Genomic DNA, 6,266 nt, shown 5'->3' with positions numbered 1-6,266 from the left:
CGTAATTACTTAATCATGGAGTTAGTCCACAAGAAGTACCATGATTAAAAACTCATTATTGTATACTCTTTATGAAAGCAATTCATCCAACTGTTTTGTCCAATAACCTCGTTCTGTGTGTATTACCCTCATATGATATCTTTGATTCATTTGAGTTAAATCTGTTCACTCAATACAATATTATTTTATCTCATTGTCACCATTGTGTCTTCTTAATTATTAATATGATCACTGTCAATAAATAATTGTGATAAATTGCTCATTCGAGAACAAACAACTCATGGCCACGTTCCATATTTATCAATCCACACAATGCCAATGAGAGAATATCATTTATCATTAACCTTTTAATTGAGCTATGAATTCTGTTGTTGCTAGTAAAACCATGTCATACACAAGTCATGTATCCAACATACTGGCTATGGGTTCAATCATCTTTAGAACATAAGTCTCCACTTATATCAGAACACATGAGTTGTATATGTGTGGTTAGTGGCTAACTCAGAATTTAGGTAAATCACACCATGAACGTCACAAATAAATTAATTTACAAACGGATTTATAATTAATTCATCTTGGGTCTAGTCCAATGTATCATTCTACCAATGAATACATCTATATCTCTACTCGTAGAGTCAATTACTTTTATAGTTAAGACTAACCATCTCCCCAATGAAATTGTAGACGACATAATAATCCTTCTCGGTATTTGAATCAAATGCTCACTTTGATTCTTTTACGGGATTATGGACTCATTTAGATTATCAACTTAAGCAAATCATCTTTCTCGTTATGTAAACATTCTTTACAATACCACTTATCTTCAGTTTGAACTTTAGATAATCAATGAACTAATATTTGCTTGTCACAATTTCACTATGCATGCAAAATATATAAGACATAAACACAAAAGACATAATAGTGAAATGTGAAATTAACTTTATTTATTTATTCATCGTTCAAATAAATAGAAAACAGTTACATGTTTACTACAATATGGGCGCATTTCACAACAGGAATAAAAGTAAAGTATACACAACATCAAATGTTAAACAAGAGCATACTACAACACATTCACAATCATATTCTAACCAAGTCAAAATAATATATTCACGCTTCAATAAATCATAAAACTAGCATATACTCTCACATGTAATTACACTCAACTCATATAAATATAAATCATTTAATGATAATTCGTCTAGACAAAACAACATATTCATGCTTTAATGACCCACAAGTCTAGCTTATATATTCACATATATTTACACACAAAATTTTCATGTATTAATCAATTAATGATAATTTGGCAACTTGAAAACATGAAACATAAAAGTGGGCTCTATCACCACATATTAGATACACATATCTCCATCATACCAATGTCTCAAAGAGTCTAGCATATCCTATAAGTGTAGCATAAAGCTAAGCATTCTCCAACACACCAACATATCCAAGTGAATGGAGCTTGGCTCAACATTCCCTTATCCTTCCAATCTGTCCTGAGGCCTTAAATGCCCAAATCACAAAACCCAAGGGTGAGTATTCATAATCCTATGGCATACAAACTATATAAAACGGTTTCACGAGATTACAAGGCCAAAGTGTCCGCAAATACGTGCATTTAATTACTATTCTTATGCACTTAATCTCTGTTCATAAACGTCAATTCATATTACAATTTATATACATAGCACATTTATTAGCTTCACATTTAATTGAACTTTAAGTGCCACAACTATGTTCATTGAGCTATCACATATCCTCATTCACATATGAATGCATTAAAAATCAGATTATCATATACCACATACCAATATTCGCTTACTTTACCTGTCACATCAACATCATATTCCACAATTTAACACATATGTACTTACCGTTTTTTGCACACTTTCACTGTACATTTATATCACTAACACAACATCATCACTATCAATCGGCATATTTAATATGCCCACAACTAACACATTCACAAGAGCTATCACAATATATATCACATGTCGCATTATCACAACTTAATATTCCATCCACTTCACACAATTACATACTTTGCAAATTAAATGAGGGGTATAAGAAAGTTTACACTTGGAACTTAGGATAGGGGTTTAGGCTATTTCTAAGCTCTTGATTAACACTATGAATCGTGTCTACAAGCAACGATTCCAAACACTCACCGTTCACGCTTTCGCCTAGTTGCAAAAAGCCTCAACTAGTTTTTCCTTGCCTTTCGTCTTACTTGAAGAAGGTCCTAACAATTCCAAAGCTTCACCAAACTAAATCATACAATAATCACAATTACATTACAGCCATAAACACACCCAAACAATCAAAAATGAAGGTCTAAGGTTTCCTCCTCTTGGAACAGAAATTTTCGATTAGTAACCTCGAAATTCAAATGCCTTAATCTCTACTCATTCTCATTGACTAAAATTAATTCCAATCATCTAATTACTTATCTAAGAATGATTCTCAAACTTCAAACTACAGAAAACCACACAGATTCATGGTTCTGAAATTTCAACGTACAATGGTCATTTTTCATGAAAACTCAATAAAACCATAAAATCTTTTAATGAAACTTTAAGAAAAGTTTAGAAACCTTCTTATCATATAAAAACAAGTTGAAAAATGCTTTGAAACATCGTTTTCATTCAAAATCCTGAATTCCACCATTAACGACCCAAATTTTGACATCTATTCAAAACTTTTGATTCAATAGATTAAAACTCAATTTAAAAGGCTAGATATCATCAAAAACTAATAGGAAAACGAAACATTACCTTAGTTGGAAGAAAAATGAATGTTTGTGATATATGCACAGATGGGATGAAATTTATTAGATTCCAATCATCAAAATTGCCAATTTTCAGGCTTGGGAAATCAGCAGACTTTCAACGAATTTTTTGATAGGATCCTGGCATTTCTAGATTGAGATGTCTGTATAGCGTTTGAATATCTATCTCCTAGCTTCGAAACGCATTTTGAATCACTTGATTTTGAGTTCGAGAGCTCAAGTTATGACCATTTTAGTGAAGATTGCGCGAACAGAATTTCTGAGACAGGAATTACGAGTTCGGGCTTTTAACTCGAGTTTAAATTATATTGGTTTTAGGTTTTAGGCTTAATTTTTATTATATGTGAGCCCAATATTTTATTTATCAGCTCTTATTATTTTATTATTGTTTTATTCTGAATTTTTATAATTATTAAGCATTTTAAGTTATTTAGGAATTTTATGTTAACAAGAAAATTTAATTTAAAACTACTTCTTGTTTAGATTAAATTAGAGTTCTAGTATATTTAGGAGTTTTATTTAGATTTATTTAGCTAGCCTATATATAGGCCTTCGCATTGTACACAAAACTAGACAATTCATTATTATTCTATTTCTCTTTTGAGTTAATAAATTCTCTCTGAGTTTTTCTTTTCAAGAATTTCTCTTGAGTTTCTTTTAGAAGAGTTTTAACAATCTTTTTAGATTTTGGGGATCATCTTCAAACTTTTTCTTGCCAAGGTTTTTATCTTGTAGGGGAAATTAAAGCCGCTTGAAGGAGGTTGTAGATTCTTCGTGTTTCTAAGGCTTATTAGGACTTCTACACGCCACGTTCTATCTTTCTATTTATCTTTCCATTTATCTTCTTTATTCACTTCCTGAATCTTTGATTTATTATTTGTTTTAATTATTTTATCTAACTTGGATTTAATTTCGTTTCAGGTTGTGTCAAAAAAATTCAAGTTTCTTTCCGAACGTCTAGAGCCCTAAGTCAAATCCGCGACTTTGACAAACTTTACGATCTGCTTTCGCTTTCATCCTTCTCACCCTTTATCAAAACCACTATCACAGCAACAACAAACTTGAATAATCACATCATCCATTCTTTTCTCTTTCCTTCTCCACAATCCTAATTTTCTTTAACAAACCTACAATAACTAAGAGAATAAACGAGATGAAGTTCGGAAACCATACAAATACTCTTAAATTTTGCATCCAAAAAATATTCTCTCAGAATTCTCATTTGACCATGACTGTTTTGTTTCTTCTCTTTGTCAATACCCAACTTCTTAATTAGGATTTAATGTATGGAAAAAAAGGAAGACAATAAAAAAGATATCCCAAATGTTAGGTTTATAACTTAAGTGGTTTTTTCTTTAAAAAAACCTTAATTAGATTTCTTAAAATACATATTAAATTATCAACATATATACTTTGTGACATGAAATGAAATTCCTTTTTTGACATGGAAAATAATGAGTGTGCCTATTTTCCATATGGTGTTTTATCAAAAAAGAAAGACTTACATGACTAAAGTAATTTAAGATATTCAAATTTAAACATATTTAAATTTACCTCTTTCAAATTGTTATAACAACAATAACGTTAAACTAAAATCATGACTCGTTAACATAAGACTCGAATCTTTAACATTTATAATATTTTTTAACAAAAGTAGTTTGGGGATTTGGAAATAACAAAACAACACCATGGTAGTAAAAAAGGTTTTGCTTTTTGCTTTTTTCAAATCTAAAATTTTCCATATCAGTATATGAATTGTATATCGCAAATTCGCTGCTTAGGTGAATAGTTTTCTTTAAAAGAAAAGGAAGTCATAAGAAAAAAAAAAGCAATAAATATTATAAGGAAAGAAAAAAAAAAGGGTAAAAAAAGAAAAGAAAAGAAAAGCGGGATTTTCTATATATTTGGTTCTCAAAAATTTCCAAGCTGGCGAGTTGTAGATAAGCTTTCAATCAGATTAATGTTTTTTTTAACAGCAGTTAATATTAAATAAACCAGATTAATGAAAGGAGTTTTGAAAAACCTTCGGTTTATAGTTGGTTTCGTATTATTGGTGAAGCAACATATTTGTTAATATAGTTTGGATTTTTCAATCCTATATATGTAGAACTTCTTTTAGAGAAGAATTTCATGCATCAATTGTCTAGATTACTATTAACTTAAACTTAATCTATAAATAATTACAGCCCAATGCTAATCCTAATTGTACAAATTACTCTCATTACAATATCTTATATTACATAATATCTCTTCATAACAAATCTTTAAATAAGAAATGTCTAAAACAACTCCGCTTGAATCAAAAAAAATGTCGATCAATAGTTTATTTATAAATTTTTTCAAGTGATCATCTAATAGTATTTTGATAGATCATTAATTATCTTTAATATTTATCTTATAAAAACCTTCGTAAACAAATTCCCAATAATATAAAATACTCCAAAATACAACTCAATCATTATCTAAAAAGCTCATGAGCTCATCACGAAGATGGACTGAAACATTTAAGGGAACTAATCAAACCAATTATTATTTTGCCAAATATGCCCCAATTTTGTAGAACATAAACATCCAACGTCAAAAAGGTCGAAATCTTCCACACGACTCAAGCAAAAACCTCGTTCTCGTCCTAATACAACATGGAAGGAGCAGGTCAAACCCCACAAGTTACATTCCAATATTTCAGATACTTAAAAAAAAAATTTTAAATGTTATAATTAATTAATAATTTGAAGCTGCAAGATTCCTTTTCCCAAAGGAATTAACCATATTAATACAGTTGCTTGAACCAGCAGTTTGCACACACATCAAAGCACCTTAGATTTTAGAACATTTAACGTATCCACATGGAAATCCACTAAACCCTTAAGTGACCTTCAAGTTTTGTATTCTATTTTTACTATATCTAATACTTATTTAATCTAAAAAAGATGAACTGACTGAATCGTATTCATTAATACTTATGATTTATCTTTTCACTGATATTGTGATTGAACATAGGGTCAGTTATGACAAGACCAGAGCCTCTGAAATCGTAAAAGGTATAAAGGTTCGAGCTTTTTTCAATTTGTTAAAATAGTAAAAACCGAGATAGAATTCAACTGCATTCATGAAAACTATGCAAAGATGGAAGTTGAAAAAAGCAACTTTGTTTGCTTTGTAATGTGAATTGAGAACGAGACTGAAGTAGCTGAAATGAAGGACAAGAGCAGGAAAATGAAATCTTTAGCTGCAACTTCAGCCATTGAAATCTTTACTTAAATGAGTATGAAATAATGGCTTTTTGTGAAATGAAAAGCTAAACTACGAACATTAGCAGTTTGGGTGTGGTTTGATTGAGGAAAGCAAAGAAAAGCTGAGGCCTTATAAGGGAGGGGTTACTTTGTTTGAATGAAGAGATCTTAATTTGCTTAGATTAGTTTAATTCATATATAATCTTTTTTAAGTGCTGATATTAGATAAATTTAAT

The sequence above is a fragment of the Gossypium arboreum genome, chromosome 13, assembly GCF_025698485.1.
Source record: "Gossypium arboreum isolate Shixiya-1 chromosome 13, ASM2569848v2, whole genome shotgun sequence".
NCBI classification, from domain to species: Eukaryota; Viridiplantae; Streptophyta; class Magnoliopsida; order Malvales; family Malvaceae; genus Gossypium; species Gossypium arboreum.
This window is presented reverse-complemented; position numbering follows the sequence as displayed.